At 46.3% G+C, this 26,820-nt stretch overlaps 1 protein-coding gene across 1 annotated transcript in view; it reads left to right on the top strand.

Moving 5' to 3' along the window:
* LOC107384393 (3',5'-cyclic-AMP phosphodiesterase 4B) overlaps positions 1–26,820 on the top strand; it is a 109,469-nt gene that overhangs the window by 738 nt on the left and 81,911 nt on the right. The window lies entirely within an intron of this gene.

The raw sequence follows: 26,820 nt of genomic DNA, 5'->3' as shown, positions 1-26,820 counted from the left end.
AATAACGGTCCAGTCTAGTGAGGTGGAGCCCAGCTGACAAGTGGCACAAACCTCTGGTGGAAAATTAAGATAAAAGATTTGTTGTGATGGGAAATGTTTGACTTCCGTCGGTTTGGTTTAGTGCTGTGGGGGCAGATTCATAGTAGTCGGTTATTTAAGTGTAGAACTTTGCCTGAAGCGGTTGTAAACGTTCCTAGAGGTTCTGCTCCATCCTGCAGCAGCGTCAGCTCCATCCAAGATGAGAACCTCTCCTGGTCATGTTCTAGAAACAGTTAGAGGTGATCTGAGCTTTGTGACGTGGTGCATGATCCTGCTGGAATTAGCATCAGAAGATGGGTCCATGTGGTCATGGATGTTGGCCATGGCTCAGGTGGTACTGAGGGGTCCAAAATGGGACCAGAACATCCCCCACCACCAGCATCCTGAAGTGCTGATACGAGGCAGGATGGATCCACGCGTCCATGTCGGTGACACCAAATTCTGACCTGACAACTGAACTCCAGACTCATCGGACCAGGAGAGGTTGTTCTAGTCCCGTTCTGGTCCCGTTCTGGTCCCGTTCTAGTGATCCTGTGAGAACTGGAACTGACATGATCTGCTGGTGTCTTTCCACCATCCAGAACCTTGGAGATGGTTGTGAGTTCAAATCCCAGTGGATGAGATCTTCTGTTATTGTTGTTATTTATATTTTTAAATATACATAAAAACTTGTATTTTTGACACCATTAAAATGTTTAAAACTGAAAGATGTAAAGTTCCAAATAATAATAAAACACCTGTGAACACATTTTTTTACAAAACTGTTTTTCCCAACACCAAAACCACTTCAGTGGTAAGTTCTGCTGACTTTTCCTTTCCCGACACTCCGAGTCCGGCTGTTTTCATCCATGTCTGTTTGCAGGGATGATCCCGACGGGCCGCTGGGCTTTTATTCCCGGTCTGTGCTGAAACAACACGCCACATCCAGCTGCTTCTCCAGAGTGATGACTCAGTAATCGGCTGCTGGTGGTGACGTAGTTCCCACACAGCCTCCTCTGTCCCCGATGGTCGATGGCTTTTGCTTCCAGATGATGAGTCTGTGCCCCGTCCGTACAAGGCGATCTGCAGTTTACGCTCTGTTTGTTATAGAAGGAGCTGTGAGAAATATTCAGCTAAGTGTGAACACAGAGTTCATTTGTGTGCCAACTGTAAGTGCTGGCTGGAGGCTGTTGTAATTGTACTGAAATCCCAAGGCACAGATCTGTTTAAACAGCGTTTGCTGTCTGTTTGGATTCTTTGGGGCAAAGCAGCTTCTCTGCTGATCAAATGTCACAGATGATTATTATTCTAGCCTTTTAAGAAACGCTGTAGATATAAAGTAGAAATGGCATAATCACAGTAGAAGAAGAAGAAGAAGAAGAAAGTGTCATTTCTATAGCGCCTCTCAAGATAAAAATCACGAGGCGCTTCACTAAAACAAAAAATGTAAAATTATAAAGAAAAAGCATTTAGAAAATGTTAAAAATATATTTAAAATGAGCAAAAATAGGCAATTGTGATTAAAAAATTGTTAAGAAAGAGAGAGAGTGAATAGGAAAGAGGGAAATCAGTGGATCCTGAGGAAGGTGGAATAGGTGGGGAGAACAGAATAAAGAGAGAGAGGTGAAGAAGGTCATACAAAAGCCAGCTTGAACAGGTGAGTCTTCAGCTGCTTTTTAAAGGAGACCACTGAGTCCACTGATCTCAGGCTCAGGGGGAGAGAGTTCCAGAGTCTGGGGGCCACAGCAGCAAATGATCTGTCACCTTTGGTCTTTAGCCTGGTGCTGCACAACCAGTAGGCTTTGGTCACTGGACCTCAGGGACCTGCTGGGGGTGTAGGGACTAACCCCGATATTCCACTACCTCCGCTCCGCTCCGGTCCGCCCTCGCCTTTCGCAGCCGCTCGCTTCCTAACTCAATTTTTACTGCTACCCGCTCTACAACGGCTCCGCTCCGGTGCGGAGACCTGAGGTGGGCAAACAAGCATGCGCTGGATTTTCGAGATCTTGCGATACAGTCCGAGCAATAAACGCGGAAGTTAGATCCAAACACCCGTTGTGTGGGAGAAGCATCGAAATGAACTGTTTAATCTGCCCATCATTTGTGTTGAGAGATCAGCAGTGTGTGGATCAACAAAGGGTGACTACTTTGATAGTGGAAACTGTATTTATGGCTTACTTTTGTGCATTTAAAGTTCAACCGCCATTGATAGTTAAAAGTTGTTAAACCTGTGCATATGAAACAAAAAACGCCTTTTGTTTATCGATTTATTGTGAAAAACGGAAGTTGTGCTTGCTCCTTTTCCTGTTGGACGGTTGTGATTCCTGTCCATTGACTGCGGAGGTGCTCCGGCGTCCGGCAAAAATAGGATCGATTCTATTTTTGCCGGACGCCGGAATAGAGGGCGGCGCACGGCGCCGCACTGCCGGAGCACGGCCGCAGTAGTGGAATTGCTCTGATTGACTACAACGGGACCGATTTTGCTCCGGAGTTCGTGTCGGAGCGGAGCGGAGGTAGTGGAATTTGGGGGTAAGAAGATCACTAATGTAAGATGGTGCTTGTCCATGTAAGGCCCTATAGACCAGAACCAGGATGTTGAAATGAACTCTGAAGTTGACTGGCAGCCAGTGAAGCTGGAGGAGAAGCGGGGTGATGTGGGTGTGTTTGGAGGACTTGGTCAGAAGCCGAGCACAGGCGTTCTGAACCACCTGTAGACGGTTCAGGGAGGTTCTGCTCAGACACGTGAAAAGAGAGTTACAGTAGTCTAAAGCTTGGTGTATGCTTGACGCATTCACTTTCCGCGCGGTGATGCGGCTCGCGGATGGAACGTGCTTCACAACTCGCAGTGTTTATGGTTTGTGCGGCTTGTCTCTGCGGTGAGCCAATATTCTCCCAAACTGTAGGGGGCAGCATGGAGCTCTACGGCATGCATCCAACACTACACCATAGTAGAAGTAGAAATTACTGTTTACAACATGGCATTCCAGCATTTTTAACAGCGTTCTCGTCTTTTCCGACAGTGCGAGCTATTTCTCTCCAAGAATTATTAACAACATGTTGATCACGGTGATCTTTGAGAGCTGAATCATACAAATGTCTGTATTTACCAACCTCTGTCGTGCCGGTCCGCCATGTTTTTCCGCGTCCGACCGTCCGCGTGGTTAGAAATTTTCCGAGGTGCGCGTTGCGGAAATCTTGGGCCGTGCGGAGATGCGGTGGAGGGGCGTGGTTGTTAAAATGACGCAAAATGACACAACTTTTCCGCGCGCCGCCGTGCGGACCTCGCGGACCTCGCGGACGCGTCAAGCATAAACCAACCTTAAGCATGAGGAGATGAAGGTGTGGAGAACTGTCTCAAGTTCAGAGCGGGACAGAATGGGACTCAGCTTAGCAATGTTCCTGAGATGGAAGAAGGAAGAGCGAACAAGAGAACTGACATGAGAATCCAGGGTGAGAGCTGGGTCAAAGGTCATGCCAAGATTCCTGACAGATGGTTTGGTGACTAGCCGACAATGCTACATACTGTACTGGTGGCGTTACACATGTTACAACGTGGCAATGATTTTTTTGCCGAAGGAGTGTCCATCTCGACGAGCTGTTTACATACAGATGAAGTCGGGTTCCAACTACATTGTCTGGGTACTTCATCTCAATTAGAACCAGTTTACTTTCAGTCAGACTAACACATTTACATTCATGCATTAAAAAAACATCTTAGTCTGTTGGAGACAATTGTTTGGTCAGAGGAAGCAGTAGCTCAGGAGGTAAAGCGAGTTGTCCAGTATTCAGAAGGTTGCAGGTTTGATCCCGGTTCCTGGCAGAGAACCCTGCTGTTGACACTTAACCCTCCCTGTCTGCTGGTGGTCGGAGGGACCGATGCCTCTGCTTGGAAGCCTTGCTTCCAGCCTCGCCTCTATCTGTGTTCCCCAGGGCGACCGTGGCTACACTGTAGCTCATTGCCATCAGGGTGTGAATGTGTGTGTGTGGGAACGGATGATGAGCACTGTAGTGTAAAGTGCTTTGAAGCCCTCTGACTCTGAAAGGCGCTATACAAGTATGAGTAATTTATCATTATTTATCATTTGGGTTTCTGATGCACATGAGTGGTAGTAATTCAATTCAATACAATTCAATAATACGTTATTAATCGTCGTCTTCCTCTGCTTATCCGGGTCCGGGTCGTGGGGGCAGCATCCCAACTAGGGAGCTCCAGATCGTCCTCTCCCCGGCCACCTCCACCAGCTCCTCCGGCAGGACCCCAAGGCGTTCCCGGACCAGATTGGAGATGTAACCTCTCCAACATGTCCTGGGTCGACCCGGGGGCCTCCTGCCAGAAGGACATGCCCGAAACACCTCCCCAGGGAGGCGTCCAGGAGGCATCCTGACCAGATGCCTAAACCACCTCAACTGACTCCTTTCGATCTGGAGGAGCAGCGGTTCTACTCCGAGTCCCTCCGGAATGTCCGAGCTCCTCACCCTATCTCTAAGGCTGAGCCCGGCCACCCTACGGAGGAAACTCATTTCGGCCGCTTGCATCCGCGATCTCGTTCTTTCGGTCATTACCCAAAGCTCATGACCATAGGTGAGGATTGGGACGAAGATCGACCGGTAAATCGAGAGCCTGGCTTTCTGGCTCAGCTCCCTCTTCACCACGACAGATCGGCTTAGCGTCCGCATCACTGCAGACGCCGAACCAATCCGCCTGTCGATCTCCTGATCCCTCCTACCCTCACTCGTGAACAAGACCCCGAGATACTTAAACTCCTCCACTTGAGGTAGGACCTCTCCCCGATCCGGAGTTGGCAAGCCACCCTTTTCCGGTACTTTATTAATCCCAGAGGGAAATTAGAGCTTAGAAGTGTAAATGTGTGCTCAGTCTGTATACAATAATAAATTATAGTCTCATAATTAGTGGTGTGTATTGGTAAGAATCTGGAACTACGATATAAATCCCATTACAGGAAAGACAATGGGATAGATTGTGAGACTGAAAGCCAGATGATTTTTGCAGTTTTTAAGACCGAATTTAAATGAAAGGCCAGATGCCTCCTAGACACATCTAGGGTTATCATGAGATCTTCTTGTTCCATCAGAATGAAGGCGGTGAAAACCGATGCCACCTAGCAAAAGTTTGAATCACACCATATAAAAGAAACAAAGGGAATGTTTACATTTAAATTCAATAAAAATATATGCACTACTTTTAATATTAATTCAGTATCAGAACACAAAAAAAAACAATATTTCAGTGTATTGATAATTTTGTACATTCCTACTTCTATTAGGGTTGTCATGGTGTGAAAATTTAACCTCACGGTTATTGTGACCAAAATTACCACGGTTTTCGGTATTATTGCGGTATTTTTTTTAAACATGCTACATTTTCATACAATTACATAAACCTTGTATGTCAGGAAATATTGTCCTCAGTTTGTGTCTAAATTTGCCTAAAATTTGTTATTTTGTAATGATGTTGTTTATTTGTTTACATTTTTCCCTTCAGTCTTTAAAATACCAATATTTGCCCATAACTTCTTATTTTTTGTCTGTTTGATGTCATCATTTTAAAAGTATTAGACCAGATGATACTCAGTACTCAAGTAGCCTTCTAATCAGATACTTTTTTTAACCCTTACTTGAGTAATAATTCCTATATCAGGAAAATATTGTCCTCAGTTTGTGTCTAAATTTTGCCTAAAATGTGTTATTTTGTAATTATGTTGTTTATTTGTTTACATTTTTCCCTTTTAGTCTTTAAAATTCCAATATTTGCCAATAACTTTTTATTTTTTGTCTGTTTGATGTCATCATTTTAAAAGTATTAGACCAGATGATACTCAGTACTCAATTAGACTTCTAATCAGATACTTTTTTACCCTTACTTGAGTAATAAACACTATATCAGGAAAATATCGTCCTCGGTTTGTGTCCTTCCAGTGAGCTTTGCAGATGTGGGAAAATGTCATCAGGCAGTAATCATTGTTAAATTCATAATTATTCTCGGAGAGAGACCAACTCTTATCTGCCCCTGGGAGCCCCGTAATGCATAGCGTCATTTCAACATGGGGGTGTTCGCGACACGGTTTATATGCAGGTAGCGGCGCTGCGGCTGCTTTATATAGCGACTCGTTGCATTCTCCCTCAACCCAAATCCTCGGATCACGCATTTGAGCTAAAACGCTAACGTTAGCTTGCCTTGCGTTGACTGTAGAGTTGTGGGTGATGGTCACGCAGATGTGTCATGAGATTTGAAGCGTTGCTGCCTTTCACAGACACTTTTTCTGCACGTGCTGCAAACAGGATAGCCGTCTTCTATCAGCTGGCCCTCGGCATTCTTCAGATATCCAAAAGATGCCCGTACTTCCCACTTTGTCTTCTTTGAGGGATAATAAATGTCCTCCTGAGCGCTGCTGTTTGCTCCTTTGACCATTATTGCAGCTTTAGCTTCAAGAAAGTTTTGGTTGTAAACAACAAAGTGCGCATGTGCCACCGGCAACTTCAGCAGATGATACGGTGGCTGGTAAGGGTCACCGCGCCTACACCGCAGCCACGGTAACCCACCGAGATAATATAGTTTTTTTTTAAAACAAGACGGTTATTATTGTCAACTTTTTTACCGGGGTTTACCGCTACACCGGTTAGCGTGACAACTAGGGTTGTCACGGTAACCGGTATAGCGGTAAACCCCGGTAAAAAAGTTGACAATAAAAATAACCGTCCAGTTTTTAAAAAACTATATTATCTCGGTGGGTTTACCGTGGCCGCGGTTTCGGCGCGATGACCCTTACCAGCCACCGTCGCTTCAGCTGAAGTTCCCGCTGCGCGCACACGCACTTTTTAATTTGCAACGGCACCAAAACTTTGAAGCTGAAATAATGGCCGAAGGAGGAGACGGCAGCGCCCAGGACATCCATCAGCCCTCAAAGAAGACTAAATCGGAAGTATGGGCATATTTGGGATTTCTGAAAAATGCTGAGGGACAGTTAATAGAAGACTGCTATCCCGTTTGCAGAACGTGCAGGAAACAAGTGTCTGCAGAAGGCAGCAACACTTCAAATCTCATGGCACATCTGCGTGACGATCACCCACGTCTCCACAGCCAGTGCAAGGTAGGTTAACATTAGCATTTTAGCTTAAATGCATGACGTGAGGACTTCTGGTTGAGGGAGAATGCAACGAGTCACTATATACTGCAGCCGCAGCGTCCTCTGCCAGCATTTAAACCGTGTCACGGACACCCTGTTGCTGGATGAAGCATCTTATTTGTTGATGAAGAGAAATATACAATTAGTTCCTTGTCATGGATTTGTTTACTTATTCAATGCCATTTATACTTGAACATTTGGATTTGATTACATAGTGTAGTAGTTATTTTAGTAATTTGTTTAAAGTGGATATTTATTTTAAATACATATTTTTTAAGGTTGACTTGTACAGTGCTCAAGTCAAGTGTGGACTGGAGTTTTAGATTTTCATTTTGATAATGAAGAAAACAAGTATATGAGAAAACAAGTGGTGTTTCTTTGATTTGTTTACATATTGTTTATGTTTTGAATGTTTGGATTTGTATAATTTAAACCTGCACTGACTACTGTAACATGTTCCAGAAAAAGAAGATATTTGTTCCTTTACTTGTGAAAAGTTGCACTTTTGCTAAGGCTTTGTGTTATTTTAGGTTTAATAAACACTGTTAAACCTTTTCAGAACTATTTCAGTTTGTGTAGAACAGGACTATCAATGCTTTCTGAACATATGCAACACCGTTTAAAAAATACCGCGATAATACCGAAAACCGTGATAATTTTGGTCACAATAACCGTGAGGTTAAATTTTCATACCGTGACAACCCTAGTGACAACCCTAACTTCTATTAATGCAAGATTTGTAAACAAAGCCTGAGTCATGCTTCTGCATCTGCATCAGTGCGAAGACACGCAACGCCATTATCCGTCCTTGCGGACCTGCTGGAGAGCCCCAGCGAGGATGGACAGAGTCGAGCTCTCTTTTCTAAACATTCGTCCATCGAGACGGAGAACGCAAGCTTATGATTGGTCAGGGCACCGCTGTTGTCTACACCGCTGCCATTGCGCCTTCAAAAACATAAAGAGAGCCGGGGATAATTAGCGGCAGACACGGAGAAGCTTGAAGAATACCTCGCGAAAAAACTAAAAATATGAACGTATGATTCCCCGTGACTGGAGGAGTGAAAAGATACGCAGCAAGCGTTTTTTTTTTTTGTGGACGGAAATGACAGGAAACGTGGGTTTAGAGGTGGCGAGCGCATGAAGAGGTGGAGGAGGATGAGAGACAAATATGTCTGTGTTAAAAAGTCTCATAAACAAAAAAAAAACAATATGAACACACTATCTTGGACCGATACATGACAGGATACCACAGACCAGCGCTACGCCCTCTGCTGTCCTGGTGGGGAATTGCTTTGCAACACTCCCCAGGAGACGGAGAAGTATGAAGACAAAATGTCTTCGTCCGTACATCTCTCCCTTTTGGAGCTGACGGAGAAGCATGACTCAGGCTTAACGATTATCGAAGTCCATCCATCTATCCAGTTTCTTCCGCTTATGTGGAGTCGAGTTGCGGGGAAAACAGCCCAAATCGGGGCCACAGATCTGCCCCCAAAGATGTGTAGGAGATGGAGGGAGCTCCAAGTCCCTGAGATCTAGGAGCTGCCCCAGAGCACAGGGACCCCAGGGAGACTGTAACCAGAAAAGCTCCAGCCCCCTCTCGAGAGGTGCAGAGGATTGCTTTGGGGGGTCACAACCAGCAGCCGGCAGAGTTCCGGGAGATATCAGCGGCAAGCCCACAGGTCCGGCCAAGCCCGGAACCCAGGGCTCACCCTATCTCTAAGGGAGAGCCCAGACTGTCATGACTGAGGGAAGTTTCCTGACCCAAGACTTGCAGAATTCACACTAGGAGACGTAGGTAGGAAAAAATAAATGTTTTATTTTAAGGAGAACTAAAGGTGATGTTGAGCACAGCTCCGGGGCTGGGTCTGTTGAGACAAACACTGTCAGTGTTGGGCAGCGGGGAATAGAATTTGCAGGACTCAGTTTGTACTGGATCTTACTGTGGGGGCTGAAATCCAGAGCTTGGGAGGGTAGCCAGGACTGGGGTGAGCAACGTCAGCGTGAATCCAAAATCCAAGGGAGGTGAGCGGTGGGAGAGCGGGTCGGTTCGGGTGAGGAGAGAGATCAGGCTTGGAGATGAAAACGAGGTTATTGTAGGAAAGGTTTGTGGTGAGAATTCCTGATGAAGGGAAGGCAGAGGTCATCAAAAACAACAGTGACGGACAAATATAAGGCAAGACTAAAGCTGTAGTTTTACTATAGTGGCAAGAGCTACCCAAGGTGAGTAATCTTCCGGCGAGGTGAAGTGATCTCCAGCTCCTTATAAACACATGTAGTTGATGAGGGAAATCACCGCAGCTGGCCGCTCTCTGGAGCCGCCCACCTGCAACGACTTAAGGTGATTAGAGGAATGTGCAGACTCACCCCAGATCCTGACACAGACACCCTGCAGAGAAAACTCATTTCAGCCGCTTGTATCCACAATCTCGTTTTTTCGGTCTTTACCCAAAGCTTGTGACCATAGGTGAGGGTAGGAACGTAAATCGGCTGGTATATCGAGAGCTTCGCCTTCTGCCTCAGCTCCCTCTTCACCACGACAGATCGGTACAACACCCGCATCACTGCAGATGCAGCACCCATCCGCCTATCGATCTCGCACTCCAGCATTCCCTCACTTATGAACAAGACCCCGAGATACTTAAACTCCTCCACTTGGGGCAGGAGTTCATCCCTGACCCACAGAAAGCATTCTAGGCTTTTCCGACTCAAGACCATGGTCTCGGATTTAGAGGAGCTGATTCTCATCCCAGGTGCTTCACACTTGGCTGCGAACCGTTCCAGTGAAAGCTGAAGATCACGTTCTGATGAAGCCAACAGGACCACATCATCTGCAAAAAGAAGGGCAGCCTTGGCAGAGTCCAACTCTCACTGGGAACGAGCTCGACTTACTGCCGGCAGTGCGGACCAAGCTCTGACACCGGTCATACAGAGACCTAACAGCCCATATCAGAGGGCCTGGTACCCCGTACTCCCGGAGTACCCCCCACAGGACCCCCCGAGGGACACGGTCAAACACCTTCTCCAAATCCACAAAACACATGTAGACTGGTTGGGCAAACTTTCACGCACCACTCAGAGAGTCACTAGTCAGCTAGTGGCCAGCCTATCCGTGCTAATGGTCTGTCGAGGAGGTAGGAAATCCAGCTAGTGGCAAGCCTAGGCACGCTAATGGCTAGCCTCTCCAATGCTAACACCAGCCTGTCCAGGCTAACGCTAGCCTATCCATGCTAATAGACAGCAGAGGGAGTGTGAGATCCAGTCAATGACCAGCCGAGGACTGCTAGTCCCTAGCATATCTAGTAGTGACGCCGGTAAAGGTGCTACTTCTCAGTAAGCAGCGCCAGCCTCTCAGTTACCGGCGCCAGCTTATCATAATCAGATCGGTAGTTTGCTTAGGAACTTATATAGCCTCCTGCTGCTGGGCAGTAGTCTTAATTTTGGCCCCCATACCGTGCCATACAAATGTTCATATTTTCAGACTTTTCCCCAGATGCATTCTTCAATCTGTTTCATGTCAGCCGCTAAATATCTCTTTATGTTTTTGAAGCAGCATAGACGGTGCTGTTGACGAATGAAAACAAGAAGCAGCGTCCTGACCAATAACAAGCTTGCGATCTCCATCTTTATCGACAGATAATTAAAATTTGGGGCATGTCTCCATCTTTCTCCGCAAGCCCATCGGAGCAGTCTTGCGTCGACACATAATTGTGTGTCCGTCCCGACGCAGGCGGAGATGTATAAATTAGGCTTAAGTGTTCCAGTGTTGACCTGTGACCTGTCAATACCACACACAACTTTCTTTCTTTCTTGGAGCTAGAGAATTATTCTGCTAGACTAATATTAATTATTCTTTATTGTAGTTTTAATCAGAGGTGTTTTTTTTGCTGCCCATAGGCCAGTTACAAGTCAGCTGGTTATTATGAAATCATAGATTTTCTTATGAAGGCGGTTTTGCTTGTCTGGTTGTCATGATAAAGAGAGATTTACCTGTCGATCTACGTTCCTAACCTCACCTATGGCTCGGTCATCCAGGAGGGGCTCGGAGTAGATCCGCTGCTCCTCCACGTTGAGAGGAGCCAGTTGAGGTGGCTCGGGCATCTAGTTAGAATGCCTCCTGGACGCCTCCCCGGTGAGGTTTTCTGGGCACATCCAACCAGGAGGAGGCCTAAAGAGAGCCCCGGGACATGCTGGAGGGACTATATCGCTCAGCTAGTCATCCACACCGGAGCCATCAGCGGCACGTTTGGCCACACATCATTCCACATCAGGGGGGAGTGTTTCAGATGCAGCGCTTCATCTCAGCCGTCCTCCTCACTAGACTAGCAAGATAAAAAAAAATAATCTCTCTAGACTTCAAAGGCCACTGTTTGTTTATGCCATCCTCCATTAAACCAAGAAGAAGGAAGTCACCCTTGATGTCACTATTTCATGTCATATATAAAGTTGTGCCTCATCAATGTCGGATTAAAGCCATAGAAAACACACCGTTGCACTTCTTTAGCCTCCGATCAGTTTGAGCTAAGGGTTAGGGTTATGGACGCTACATTTAAAACAAGCAGAGATATTTTCTGAATTTACATTTCCATGCCTGTTTTATTGAAGTCTGCTCTCTAATGCTTGAAGATCTTTAAAATACAGCGTATTCATTTTCCAAAACAGTTATATAATGTTTGATGACATGTTCAGCTTGTTAAACTAAATCTCTAAATAAAACAAATACAATTTTGTTACCTTCAAATGTTCAAAGAACCCGAGTACGTTAAAAATGGACAAAGTAGTGATTTGCTTCGTATGTTGATATCGACCGAAACGAAAATTAATATTGTGATAGGAATTGTTTCCATAATGCCCAGCCCTGACTGGTTCTGGATGACGGAAGGACAACAGTTCAGGTCAGCTCTGGTTCCTACGAAGGTCAGCAGAACCTCTGCAGCCGCTCCAGATGGACTCCAGCTGCACAGGACCACGCCAGGTGTCTCTCCTGTCACCTAAGAACAGGAAATCACACAGGATCCCCAGAACTGGACCAGAAGAGACTGGAAAACATTTCCTGGTCTGGTGAGTCTGGATCAGTCGTTTGATGCAACAAGAAGTTGCCAGGATTGTACCAACTCAGCGTTCCAGCTTTGATTTCTGTGTTTCTGATGTCCAAGTCATGGTTCTGATGCTAGTTCTGACCCCATGACGACACTCAAAGCTCACCTATGTTGTTTAAATGCGAAGTAAAAAATGTTTCAAATGAGGAAGTATGGGGGAAATGCTGCTTACATGTGCTTTACAGGCCATACGTGGTAGATCTCTGATATTGTATCATCTTTATTTCAGATTTCAGACTTTGTCGTGATGTGACTAATGATGGTGATCTCACTGCTAACATGGCAGGCACAGAGTGTGACAGCACAATAATCCGGGGACATTTGGTTCTGAAGGTCCAGCCTGTCCACCCTGTCTCTGTCTTTCTTGGCCTCTAGAGCGAGGCAGAAGCCTCCCCGTATGTGGCCTCTGCAGTGACGTCATCTGTCAACGGCCACAAATCCATGTGTTGTTTCTCTTCCTCCCCAACAAACTCCTCTCAGTCTCCTTCATCTGAATCACTGCTTGGTTCTGTTTCAACACATTATGCAAAAACAAATGTTGCTACTGAGACGGCCATGACTTTACACGGTGGAGCAGTATCTGCTCACAACAACCTAATGTTGGAATGAACGGGCTAATGTTCTGCTGTGGTGTGTACCCACAGACTAAAAAAAAATCATCTGAGCTTTTATTTCAATGAAGTTTATTCAGATAATTTCCCCTTTCCTGAGTTTTACTGCATTTTATTTGCTAAACATGTAAATAACATTTTATTTTTCACCATTAACAGTCATACAGGAACTGTGGTCACTGAAATAACTGGAAACAGACAAAAAACGCACTTCTTTCACAAAAAAGAGCAAATGGAAATCAGACCTTGTTTCAGTAAACAGCCAACAGAATAATAGAAAAACAAATGAGTGTAAGCAAAGTAAAAAATGAAAATGTTTGAATAAAAAATGAATTATTGTTATTATTATCAGTATTTTACATTAAATTATATCTGTTATTGCAATGCAAATACACACTTCCCCTAATGAAAATGAACAGACATTTTTATGAGATCAGTCCAATTATATTGGATGATGTCGTGTTTTTACATTTGTCCAGAACAGCCAGCTTAAAGACAACCCCATAAGTGCAACAACTGCCCGACCTGCCCACACACAGTGTGGGAAGGATGGATAAGAATAGAAAGAGCCTAAACCTTACTGCAGTTTTCCAACCACAGCTCCGAACCACACATAATCAGCGCTGTGCTGAATGGGTCTGGGAATTATGATCAGATTTTGAGCCGTATGCATTTTATTTAGATGAATCTGTCAAAAACAGCAGCTAATGCGGTAGCTTTAGAGAACCTACACTAAATCACACTGTACTATTGTTAAAACAAGACTAAATAAACGTGTAGGCCCTTCTGTAATGTATTTCTGTATAAAGATTTCACAAAAGCCAACATTTTACTGGCTATAGAAAACTTCCTGAACATCCTCTGTTCATAGAAATAGCTTTTGTCTGAATTGACTAACTGCTGGTCCAAGTGCAGCCAAGACTGAAATATGCTGAGGGTCATATAAAGAATGATTGATGTAGACGTCAGATTCTGAGTGCTGCATCAGGGTACTAGTTCAGCGGGCTCCAGTTTCCGAGAGGGTGCCGAAGGCATTCACCATCTTGTCAGTACACACCATAGCAGGGTCAAATTTAACAAAAATCTTTTGTGTGAACAGGCGATAGTTGGTCATTAACAGACCTGGGCGGTTTCGGAGCGTGAAACCCGAAGAGGGCCCAGGTTCATACAGACGCGTTAGAGGAGGCTGGGAACGAAGCTCAGCTGCGGTCGACATCAGACAGACACACGCAACTAGCAAAACATATTTTGTCAGTCCTGGAAACGGAAACCAAGAATGTTTTAGACTGTAGACTGGCGCAGGCGCAGCCTTACAAGGGTTCGGCGCAGGTGAGCGCTCTGGAGGACCCTCGGTCGACGCGCAGGTGCAGTCAGAGAGATCAGGGTCACCCAGTAGTGGTACAGGGCGCCATTCAACCACCTAACCCTAACCCACCATCAACCCCCCCCCCCATCCCTTGGCAGGTGGTGTTCCCACCGCAGGGTGCGGAGTCTCAGGTGGGGTGTCTCCGCAACCGCCAACTCCCCTAGGGTAGGGGGTTTTCCCACCGCACGGTGAAGTGGTCCTGCTGCAGAGACGACGCAGACACTGTGGATGCCACTGACCTTAGAGGTACTGGATCGACTGGTCAGTCCGGTGGCGCAGTTGTAGTTAACAACACCGAAAGAGGGAATGAGGTCCTCAAGAGGCGGTTGAGTCAGCCGGGTTCGGAGTGTCCAGTCACCGAATGAAATGACAGCCTTAAAGCGTCGGAGCAGGTCCTCCCCCAACAGGAAAGGAAAAGCTTCGACGTCAGCTACAAACACTGGATGGCTCACGGACATCTCACCCACTGAGAAGTTTAGGAACACCACATTCGACAAAGTCATTTGGCCTGAAGAGTAAGGACGGATGTTCACGGTACAGAGCGTGAGTTCTAAGACATGACCCTGTGCAGCTGCAGCCAAGCGGACATGCTCCCAGAGAGAACTGGATATGATGGTGAAATCTGAACCAGAGTTCAAGATACTCTCACAGTCAAGCGCCCCCTCCAGGGTCACCAGAATGTGAGGTTTCTCATTAGGACCCTCACGGACGATATTGCAGAGAAACCTTAGTGGAGATCTGACCAGTCAGCTAGGCTCGCCGGGTTTGGTGGCAGGTGCTTTGGATGCTAGAGGACCAGCCCTGATGGAAGCAACCACACAAGACCTCGCCGAGGTCACAGGTGTCATCGGACGTGCCGTTGTGGCAGGCTTCGCCTCTGCAGGACCTCCTGCTACGGCCAAGTCACATGCTGGTTCAGGAGGTGGAGAAGTGTCTGCCAAAGAGACGGACAGAACGACTCACATGCCGATGGATCTTTCAACAGGGCCCGACGTGCAGAACTCAGTGTGGCACGAGCCATTCCAGGAGATTTACTCCTAGAATCAGCTCTCGGCCTTGGGGCAGGACTGAAGTCCCTGCGACCACAATGCGGTGAATACCAGTCAGAGGGAGATCGGCGCTCGCCTGAGCGAGATGACTCTCTCCTAGAGGAGTATGATGAACCCCCCTTTTCTCTAAAAGAAACACGATGTTTGTCACGACCAAGTTGTGATGACTTAGGGTCCCCTTCACCAGCCGGTGGGGGGCTTCGAGCTCTGGCAAAACTCTAAGACCTGTTAGTAGGAAAGCCTCGCAGCTTGGAGTTGTTATAGGACTTCTGGGCCTGTGATTTAGCACCAGGTCTGTGGTTATTACCTTTACGAGTCCCTGATGTAGTCCCTTCGAGTCGCAGCGTGGAGGGATCTGCCTCCACTGCCAGGACCGAAGGGGTGTCCTTAGACTTACTTGATTCTTTGAACCGCCTGAAGCTATAACTCGCCATTCTCCTGAGATCGTCCATGGATTTGACTTGAAGGCCTTCCGCACCCATATAGGGGCCATACTGAGGATGCAAGTTATCAAGGAAAAGCTCTTTAAAACCTTTTTCATCATCCTTCTCCTTCTTACATTCTGAACCAAAGTACACGTCAAAGAGGTGTTGATAGAAAGGTGGTGGGTCTTCAGAACGACCTTGTTTGACTGACAAAGCTAACTTTAAACCAGCTTCTTGTCATGTTCTGCGTCCCCCTCGTGTGTCCCCTTGTGTCATGTGTCCCCTTGTGTTCTCCATCCCTCTCTAGGCTCCCCTTATGTGTCTCCTTGTGTTCCTCATGTGCCACCTTGTGTTCCCCGGCCCACTCCAGGTTTTCTCCTAAGGTGTTCCCCTTAGGTTTCTGTGTCCCTGTGGTCCCCAGCCCCCTCCAGGTTCTCTCTAGGTTTCCCTCACGTTTCCCTTAGTCACCCCAGTTATCATTAGGTTTCCGTCATGTTTGGATTATTTACCCAGTATCTCCCTTTGGTTCATATTTGCTTCCTTCCCCAGTTAGGTCTTGTTTCCTCCCCTGCTCCGTTCTGCTCCTCCTCGCTGTTATTAGTCTCACCTGAGCCCAATTCCCTTAATCACCCAGCCCCTGTGTATATAACCCTGTCTGCGTCTCAATAGGGGCAGCAGTAGCTCAACAGTTTGAGCGGGTTGTCCAGTAATCGGAAGGTTGCAGGTTAGATCCCGGCTCCGGACAGAGAATTCCGCTGTTGTGTCCTTGGGCAAGACACTTAACCCACCTTGCCTGCTGGTGGTGGTCAGAGGGACCGGTGGCGCCTGTGCTCGGCAGCCTCGCCTCTGTCAGTGCGCCCCAGGGCAGCTGTGGCTACATTGTAGCTCATCACCATGTGAATGTGTGTGCGAATGGATGAATGATACACTGTAGTGTAAAGCGCTTTGGAGTCCTTACTCTGAGAGGCGCTATACCAGTGCGGGTCATTTATCATTTGTCGGTCCATTGTTGTTGTGTCAGCGTTGTCTCGTTCCCCCCACTAGGTCTCTAGGTTTGTGCTCTTTTAGTGAGCTTCCGTCTCCAGGATTTTTGGACATTGGTTTTTTTGGCTTCCTGCCCTCATTGGATTTACGTTTTTCCTACCTGCCATTGTTGTTCTGGGGTTTTTTGCATCTTGGGTCCTAACCTCTGCCTGGCTCACAACTTGACAGAATGGACCGACTAACCCAGGTCACAGCAGAATCTCCAGGTTCTCCAACAATAAGGCAGATGTACAGGTACGATGGTGACCCGGAAACCTGTTGGACTTTCATTCAGGACTGTGCTGGCTGCTTAGATCTAAATTCCTCAGAATTTTACAAAGTATCCTTTATGGTGCTTTGCTCAGGGGGTAAAGCTACCGGCGCCATCTCTGCACCTCTGATGGGCCGAACCACCACATCTTCACCTGGTCCGGGAAGCATCACTGCAGACGCTGAACCAATCCGCCTGTCTATCTCCCGATCCCTCCTACCCTCACTCGTGAACAAGACCCCGAGATACTTAAACTCTTGAGGTAGGACCTCTCTCCCGACCCGGAGTTGGCAAGCCACCCTTTTCCGGTCGAGAACCATGGTCTCAGATTTGGAGGTGCTGATCCTCATCCCAGCCGCTTCACACTCGGCCGCGATCCTACCTAGCAAGAGCTGAAGGTCAGAGCTGGATGAAGCTAGGAGGACGACATCATCCGCAAAAAAGCAGAGAAGAGATTCTACTGCCACCAAACTCGACACACTCCACACCACGGCTGCGCCTAGAAATTCTGTCCATAAAGGTTTTGAATACAACCGGTGACAAAGGGCAGCCCTGGCGGAGTCCAACCCTCACCGGGAACAGGTCCGACTTACTACCAGCTATGTGGACCAAACTCACGCTCCTCTGGTAAAGGGACTGGATGTTCCTTAACAGAAAGCCACCCACCCCATACTCCTGGAGCATCCCCCACAGGGTGCCCCTGGGGAACGGTCATAAGCCTTCTCCAAATCCACAAAACACATGTGGATTGGTTGGGCAAACTCCTATGCCCCCTCCATCACCCTTGCAAGGGTATAGATCTGGTCCACAGTTCCATGGCCAGGACAAAAACCACATTGCTCCTCCTCAATCTGAGATTCAACTATCGATTGGACCCTCCTCTCCAGTACCTTGGAGTAGACCTTTCCAGGAAGGCTGAGGAGTGTGATCCCCCTATAGTTGGAAGACACCCTCAGGTCACCCTTCTTAAAGATGGGGACCACTACCCCGGTCTGCCACTCCACAGGAACTGTCCCCGGTGACCATGCAATGTTGCAGAGACATGTCAACCACGACAGCTCTACAACATCCATAGCCTTGAGATATGCAGGACGAATCTCATCCGCCCCCGGGGATCCGCCGCTGTGTAGTTGATAAACTACCTCAGCAACTTCTGCCCCCGAGATTGGACAGTCCATCCCCAGGTGTCTTGGCTCTGGTTCCTCCTCGGAATGCACATAGGTGGGATTGAGGAACTCCTCAAAGTATTCCTTCCACCATCCGACTATAGCCCCAGTTGACGTCAGCAGCTTCCCATCCCCACTGTAAACAGTGTGAGTGAGTTGCTGCCTTCCTCTCCTGAGGTGCCGGACAGTTTGCCAGAACCTTTTTGGAGCCGATCGATAGTCTTTCTCCATGGCCTCACCAAACTCATCCCACACCTGAGATTTTGCCTCGGAAACTGCTACTGCTGCACCCCGCTTGGCTATCCGGTACCTGTCTGCTGCCTCCGGAGACCCACAGACCAGCCACGCCCTGTAGGTCTCCTTCTTCTGCCTGACGGCTCCCCGAACCTCTGATGTCCCCCAGCGGGTACGGAGGTTGCCACCACGACTGGCACCGGCCACCTTTCGACCACAGCTAGTGACAGCCGCCTCAACAATCGCAGAGTGGAACAAGGCCCACTCGGAGTCAATGTCCCCCACTGCTCTCGGGACGCGGTCAAAGCTCTGCCGGAGGTGGGAGTTGAAGACCGTCTTGACTGGTTCTTCTGCCAGGCATTCCCAGTAGACCCTCACTATGCGTTTGGGTCTGCCAGGTCTACGCGGCTTCTTCCCCTGCCACCTGATCCAACTCACCACCAAGTGGTGATCAGTTGACAGCTCCGCTCCTCTCTTCACTCGGGTGTCCAAGACATACGGCTGCAGGTCAGATGATACGACTACAAAGTCTATCATCGACCTGTGACCTAGGCTGCCCTGGTAACAAGTGTACCGATGGGCATCCTTATGTTCGAACATGGTGTTCGTTATGGCCAAACTGCGGCTTGCACACAAGTCCAGTAACAAAGCACCACTCGAGTTCAGATCTGGCGGGCCATTCCTCGCAATCACACCCCTCCAGGTCATGCTGTCATTGCCCACATGAGCATTGAAGTCCCCCAGCAGGACAATGGAGTCCCCGATGGAGCACTATCTAGCACTCATCCCAGGGACTCCAAAAAGGGTGGGTACTCTGAATTGATATTTGGCCCATAAGCACAAACAACAGTCAGGACCCGTTCCCCGACCCGAAGGCGCAGGGAAGCTACCCTCTCGTCCCCCGGGGTAAACCCCAACACACAGGCAGAGAGTCTTGGGGCTAACAAAAAGCCAACCCCAGCCCTCCGCCTCTCACCCGGAGCAACTCCAGCAAAGGAGAGTGTCCAACCCCTCTCAAGGACTTGGGTTCCAGAGCCAATGCTATGTGTCGAGGTGAGTCCGACTATATCTAGCTGGTACCGCTCAAGCTCTGCCACAAGCTCCTGCTCCTTCCCCGCCAGAGAGGTGACGTTCCCTGTCCCAAAACCAGCTTCCTTGTCCGGGGATCGGACCGCCAAGGCTCCCGCCTCTGTCTGCCACCCGACCCACACTGCACCGGACCCTTCATTTTCCTCCTGCGGGTGGTGGTTCCACAGTTGGATGAGCCCATGTATCCGGTTCGGGCTGGGCCCGGCCGGGCCGGGCCCCATGGGCAAAAGCCCGGCCACCAGGCGCTCGCTCACGGGCCCCAGCCCCAGGCCTGGCTCCAGGGTGAGACCCCGGTAACCCTCCGGGCCGGGTACCCCGACTCTTTGATTGTAAATCCATGAAAATCCATGAAAGATCCTCTGAACCATTTGAAAGATATTATTTGTGGATTTTCCGAAAGTTTCCATGACAAACTTTTTAATTTTTTTTATCATTGACCCTTTCATCTAATCTCACAGCTGAAACAAGCATCCTTAATAATCTGTGCACAGGAAGCTTACCGATGCTGTAGTAAATCAAAAAGTATAATAATTTCTTATTATTAAAACGTTGTTGCAGCACTAAAGCAGCAGAAATATGTGATTTTGCAATAAATAAGCTAAATATTTACATATGAATTGTTTTGGAGCCTTTTTGTTGGCAGAATCTGATATTCATTTTAGCATTTCACCTGGGGAAAAAAATGGGTCCCAACGTGGTTTGTGTGGTTTTGCCGTAGTGTGATGTAGAACAAGGTAATAAATCAAAAATGTATCGTTATCGACATTTCTGACTCTTATCGAGATAATTTTTCCCATGTCAATACATTTCATAATAAAAAATGAAAAGATGTGTGTAGGTTAGCAACATTCATGTCCTTTTTAGAAGCTGTACCACCTTGAGTCACGTTAAAATGTGACTCAACGTGATACACATGACAGCCCCATCTAGTGGACAACTTTTGTTTCTGGGCATACCCGTAGTTATCGTCCATTTATCATTATCGAGATGAAATCCTCAATATATCGTGATATTGATTTTAGGCCATATCGCCCAGCCCTAATCATCGTCATCGGTAGGCACAGATCTTCTGTCCTCGTTTTTGGAAATGGAAATATGGTCACCCTAGGCTTAGTGAAGCAGGAGTCAGAGCCGGGGCGCAGACACAGGTGTCAGAGATGAGACGAGAGCAGCACTGACTCAGATGAGTGACCTTTGATCGATATCTACCTGATCCAGCAGGAGAAGGCTTAATCCGATAAGTCTAAAGGGCCTTCCCCTATTCGCACGTCTGTAGCTGGAGCCAAATGACATGCTGTATGTTTGTGACTGAAACATCAATTAGCCAATAAAATTCAGAAAACAACATCTTATGGTTTATCACAACCTTCGTGGTCTTCCTCAACAAACGGATAAAGAACGACTGTGACCAGCAGATTGCTGCAAATCAGGAACTTGTAATAGATGATAACACATTACGGCACATCATCCCATCAGGACCTGTCATTTGGAATCGTTGGATGTCCAAGGAAGATCCCGCCTTTCTCGCCTCTGATTGGCTGGAAGGGCAAATCGTGTTCCCTTGCTGCAGGGTTTTTATGTCTGCAGGAAAATCATGAGGAATTTTTTGAAGGAAATGTGAACTTAGCGCTATAATAACCATTCAGTACAGTTTTGCAGCAAACCAGTTTTAGTTTCGTTCATAAAAGGTCCTGAAAAATGTCAGATGTGAACTTGTGATAATTCTTCTTGCATTTATCACACTGTTTGACTGAATTTACATCAGTTGGCTCTCAAGCGTTGGGGTTATTTTATCACTGTAGTCTTCGTTTTCATTGGGCTTGGGATCACACGTGATTATGCGATGCATTCTGGGATGTGCACAGACATTTTGATGGCCTTATGAATGTAAACAAACCATGAAAACAAACAGTACGTCACAGCGAAGAAGCAGATTTGGGAGAAAGGAAGTGTTAAACAACACGTTAAAATCCCAAAAAGGATGCAGGATACACAGGGATGTCAAGCCAGGGATCAATATGAGAACAAAATCAGCATTATAAACGGTTTGGATCCATGCGATGCTTCCAAGACTGGAGCACTGATGACAACTTGTTGCTGCCGCAGGTTGCTTGCAAGTTAAAACACATCTTTCATCCTGTCTTTGAATGTGTGTCATTTAATCAAAATTTAATTCTAAACTGATCATGAGTCAGATTTATTTGTCACCAGTTTTCATTAGTCTAGAAGAGAGGCAGGCCTGCTGCACACAGCTGGGTAAAATAGGACAGTTCTATTATTATTCATTATAATTCTTTATTATTTCATACCCAGAAGAGGCACACATGTTTATCCTCTCTGCTTTAATAAGATAACCTCAATGCCCGAGAACCAACAGATATAAAGTAAGTCCAACAGATTTATTAGAAGTTTCACATTTTATGTTTTTCTGTTTTTTTTTTTAAAGAAATGAAACAGGAAAAAACTATTTTGCACAACAGGACAGAATGGTCACTATAGCGCAGGGGTGGGCAATTATTTTTTCCATGAGGCCACATGAGAAATAGAAAATATTGTGGAGGGCCAGGCCAAAAGGCTGAAGTCAATTATGCATAATATTAATGGTATTTCTTTATAAAAAGCAGTAAATACCATCGTTTTTTCAAGCTGGTAAGAGTAGACTGTATGTTATAAATGAGCAAAAAGGAAAAAGTGAGGTTGTCTTACAAAAATGTGATTTATTCAAATTTCCCAAGGCAATGGTAAACAAAGTGTGCACATTTGGTTTTTGTTAAACATTTGTGACTTATATTAGTTAACAGTTTCAGTCACATTCACTGCAAAACACATTTTGAGTTTCAAATATTGTTGGAAAGAGGTTCTTAGCATTCTACAGACACACAGTATTGTCTGTAAAATAAAATCACTGAACTGTGATCTTGAGAAAGACGTTTAAAAAAAAGTGTCCCAGTTCACTGCCAGTTGCCTACATTTGTGGTCCAAACACGTTATTTTGTGTTTTTAAGCGATTTTTTTCTTATTCAGTGAGAGAAATCTAGTCTCTGCTGGGCTTTAACGAGTGCATCACAGTCAGGTTGAATGTCTGAGGTGGAGATGCGAAGCACAGCTGACAAATGATCATCAGTGAGAGAGGATCTATACCTGGATTTTGTAAACTTCATCATTGAAAGTGTTTGTTCACAAATGTAGGTAGAGCCGAAGAGAACCAACATCTTCTGAGCATGTCTCCTCAGGTTTGGAAAGTCCTCCTAAAGAGAAGAGTAGAAATCCAGCAGAGATCCTGAATCTCTGCTTTCAAGTCCCAAACCTTCTTCAGCACTTTCCCCAGGCTGAGCCATCTGACAGCTGTGTGGAGTCCTCCACAAGAGCCACAAACTGTCTGTGATCCATCGCCCGCGCCCTGATGAAGTTTATTATTTTAGTAACAACATCAGTAACATGGTTGATTTTCAGCACTGACTTGCACAACACATGTTGGTGTATAATACAATGCAAAAACACCCATTTTTGATCTGCATCGATTTCTGTCACTTTATCTTGCATGCGTTTCAAAAGTCCGACATTTTCCCTGTAAGATTTGGACAACCGTCTGTTGTGACACCTGACAGTCTCTCCCATTTCAATCCCAGAGTGTCCGTGCACGCATTTACCTCTGTAGAAAGATCACTCCCTGTCGTTGTCCCTCTCATCGACCGCATTGCTGCCCGCTCCTCTGTGAGCTTGAAGTCCGTTATCCCCGGACAAATACGAGCAGCTGGGCTGTGTCCCGGACATCACAGCTCTCGTCTAATGAGAAAAAGTCAAAACTTGCCTCTTCACGTTGCAGCTGAAGCTCCAGGTTCCCCGCAATGTCCTCGATCCTCCTGGTCACGGTTAGCCTGGACAGCGGGATTTGCTCAAATGCGCCTTTTTTTTTCAGGGCATATTAGTGCGGCAGCGTCCACCATGCACTCTTTGACAAACTCTCCCTCCGAAAACGGCTTGCTGTTTTTAGCTATTTTGTGGGATTTCACAAAGCTGGTCCTGGTTGCTGCATCCCTGGATGTGTGAAGCTTAGTAAAAAAGCCTTGCTGCTTTTGCAACTTTGCTAGCAAAGCTTCGGATGTCCGTGCCCTCTCAGCATCAGACAAGTTCTTGTATTTTTCCGAGTGTTTCTTGTCGTAATGCCGACTCAAATTGTAGTCCTTACACGGCAATCTCCTCCCCGCAAACCAAACACACGGCTTTACCTCCGACTTCAGTAAAAAAAATATTTAGCAGTCCAATTTTTGTTGAAAATCCTGCATTCGGCATCTTTCTTTCTTTTTTTTTGCATGAGCGGACATTTCTCAGGCTACAATCACCATGTCAACCGCGGGCACTTGTTGCTATACGTATTGCGTCATTGTGTACGTAAAAAACAACTTCAAAATAAAAGCAATGCAGCCTTAGCCCATGCATGAGGTAAAATGAGAAAATACATTTATTTTGTAATTTCCAATTAACCTTACACGGGCCGGTCAAAGTCAACCAAAGGGCCGGATGTGGCCCGCGGGCCGTAAAATGCCCAGGTCTGCTATAGCGCTAAGTTCACACGTTCTGTACAAAACCACCCAAAACAGCTGTTGACGGTTTTGCTGCTAAATGACATTTAGCAGCAAAACCGGAGAGCCCTTCTAGCCAATCAGAGGCGACAAAGGCAGCATCTTCCTTGGAAATCCTATGATTCCAAATGACTCCACCAGGATGTGCGATGTTACTGTCGCACACACGTGCATATTGGTGCTTCAAACAGTATATAAATTACAGTGTAATGCAAAACTGGTTGACTCAATAACATTGAAAAAAACTGCCATTTTTTTCAAGAGGGCAAAACTGTAATTTGGTCTTGGCTGCATTCAGACTTGCTTATCAGTCCTCTAGTACATTAAAAGCTATTTCTCTAAACACAGGGTATCCGCGGGTCCTTAAAAAGTCTTAAAAAGCCTTAAATTAGCTTTTCCAAATTTAAGGCCTTAAAAATCCTTAAAAATGACAAATAATCCTTAAATACAGTTTCCAGAGGTCTTAAAAGACCCAATAAACAAGATTCTTTTATTTCTATAAAATTTTCGTGAATTTCTAGTTGGTGTTCAGCATTTTTTGTGTACGTTGTTGGCGTAAGCGGAACCATACACATGCAGTTGGTTGTGAAAGGGGGCTATTTTTAGATGAGCACATTAGCTGGTTAAGCTAGTGGGAGCTTGCGCCATGGGGAAGTGCAAGTTTAATGGTAACTGGATGGCTAATCCCATGATCGTGGCGTGGTTAGCACCGGTTCCAGGCAACAGCTGGAAATTATAGCTTAAATGATAATGACCCGCACTTGTATAGCGCCTCTCGGAGTCAGGACTCCAAAGCGCTTTACACTACAGTGTATCATTCATCCATTCACACGCATCCACACACTGGTGGGGATGAGCCATGATGTTGCCACAGCTGCCCTGGGGCGCACTGACAGAGGCGAGGCTGCCGAGAACAGGCGCCACCGGTCCCTCCGACCACCACCAGCAGACAAGGTGGGTTAAGTGTCTTGCCCAAGGACTCAACAGCAGAACTGTCCGGAGCCGGGATCGAACCTGCAACCTTCCGATTACTGGACAACCCGCTCAACTACTGAGCTACTGCTGCCCTGCTTAAATATCTTAAATTTGGTCAAAGTGGCCTTAAAAAAGGTCTTAAAAAGTCTTAAATTTGGCTCCCTCAAACCTGCAGATACCCTGAAACAGAGTCTGTTCAGAAAGAGTAAGTGTAGCCTATACTCGAAAACTATTTAACATTAAGTGGACACCAAACAGCTCATAAATTATGTGAATGCAGATATGTAAATATAACTGGAAAGTAGAAATGTAAGTTATTGGCTAAGATCCCGTGAAGACTGTAGATCTGCGTTTCAGGTGGGAGTGGGGTGATCACGTGTTATTGGCTGCTTGGGTTTTAATTTTAATGCTCATGAGATTTTATGTGTACTCAGAGAATCCTGAAAGGTAAAATAGGACATAACAGGATTTAATTTCCTATCTGTTTAACCTCCTAGACACCCTCTCTTGTCCGGAAGTAGTGGACACGTCCCTATGATGGAACAAGGGTTTATACCTTGCAGAGCAGAGGTGTGTAAACCTGTGTGTTCACATTATTGACTAGAGTGGGAGTGGTTTTATTTTAAATGGCAGAAATGGGAAGAAATGTGTTCAAACAGGACCTGACAGGCTGGTCTTGTGATCATTTTACTCACTTCCACGTTTAGCCGTGACGCCATTCGAAGGCTTTAGGATTAAATCTCTTCAGGACGGACCAGGGCTCGGTAAGTTCGGTGAATGAGATGCTCTATAGCTTATTCTTGTAGTTTGCCTTTACCTAAATCTGGCATCTTTGGGTAGGAACTGATTTATAGATCAAATTGACGTCTATTCTTAGATGAATGTACCCTTGTATGGGTGTCTAGCCACTTTAACATTAACTCTCTATACAGCTCGTCGATGTGTCTCGGCTCTGTGGGACTTGGACTAGATGCACCGGTTCTCTCTGCCCTCTGATGTAGACAAAGTTCTCCTGTTGCAAACGTTGTTGTTTTGTCATCAGAACAATGTTTGGGTCATAATCTAATGCAGGTTTACAACAGCGGAAGCTTGTTTTATATGTGTGGGTTCGTTTGTCCGATCAGATTGACTCGTGCTGCTAAACCTGTGGCAAATCTATTAAACTGCTTCTATCACTGTTACTTTAATATTTGCACAATGACTGTAAAATGAAGTTATTTCCCCATTGTAGCCCTAAACGTGCTTTAGCTGTTGGTGTACTAATAAAATACCAAAATAAAGTACAACAAAGGTGCTTTAAAGTAGGGATGCAACGATACCACTCTTTTCCAAACCGATACGATACCAATACTTGGATCTGAGTACTCGCCGATACCGATTACCAATACCGATACTTAGGGCTGCTCAATTAATCGAATTTTAATCACAATTACGATCTGAGTTTTGAACGATTATGAAAACAAAACAGGCCGATTATTTGCTCCTTCCACTTGCGCTGCCCTGAGTTGCAAATGAAGCACTCCTCCCACAGTGTTGCCAGCTTGGCGACTTGGACGCTATTTCCAACAGCTTTTCAGACCCCCTTCTTGACTTTTTAAATCTTAAAAGTACCTAGCGAACACATCAGAAACATCTCTGGCAACCCTTAGCTACTTTTTGGACAACTGTCGTCGACATTTCCTGCAGGTTAGCTAAACACTCCGCCTGCGCTCCGGAGCGTTCTTCAGGACATTAGGAAAGGGAATGATGTAGTGATGTGTCAGTCGCTA

The sequence above is a fragment of the Nothobranchius furzeri genome, chromosome 11 (genome assembly GCF_043380555.1).
Source record: "Nothobranchius furzeri strain GRZ-AD chromosome 11, NfurGRZ-RIMD1, whole genome shotgun sequence".
Taxonomy (NCBI): Eukaryota; Metazoa; Chordata; class Actinopteri; order Cyprinodontiformes; family Nothobranchiidae; genus Nothobranchius; species Nothobranchius furzeri.
Note: the sequence above shows the minus strand (reverse complement) of the source record. Positions and strands in the feature narration are given on the sequence as shown.